Source organism: Ailuropoda melanoleuca, chromosome 2 (genome assembly GCF_002007445.2).
Source record: "Ailuropoda melanoleuca isolate Jingjing chromosome 2, ASM200744v2, whole genome shotgun sequence".
In the NCBI taxonomy this organism is placed as follows: domain Eukaryota; kingdom Metazoa; phylum Chordata; class Mammalia; order Carnivora; family Ursidae; genus Ailuropoda; species Ailuropoda melanoleuca.
Window position 1 is genome coordinate 140,510,319 of NC_048219.1, and position 462 is coordinate 140,510,780.

The window sequence follows — 462 nt, forward strand, 5'->3', positions numbered from 1 at the left end:
CTGCTGAGTAATGTAATTTCTGGGACAGCAAAGGGGCAGCTGATGACTTTGAACCAAATTTTACCTTTCAACTCAATCCAGGGAAATTGCAACAAAGTGACCGACGATGCAAAGTGCTATGTTGAATGCTAGAGTGTGCTTTATTTTTTCCTCCCAACTTCACGTTTCCATGCACCAAAATGTTGATGCTACAAATATAGGATGCTACGCTTACCTGACAGGCTTCTTCCATCACACCTGGGCGCAGAGGCTCTGAGCGAGCGCGCGAACCGTGGCTGGAGCCCGCCTCTCGCGGCCGGAGCGGGCTCGAGGGGCGCGGGTTCCCCTGCTGGCCCCAGTGCTGGAGCCGCTTTGCTGCCCGGGCTCCCGCAGTCAGCCCCCCGCGCGCACGCGCGCTCCCCCGGGGCGGCCCCGGAGCCTCCAGCCTTCGGCAGGGCTGCGACTGGACAGTTCCAGCGGGGG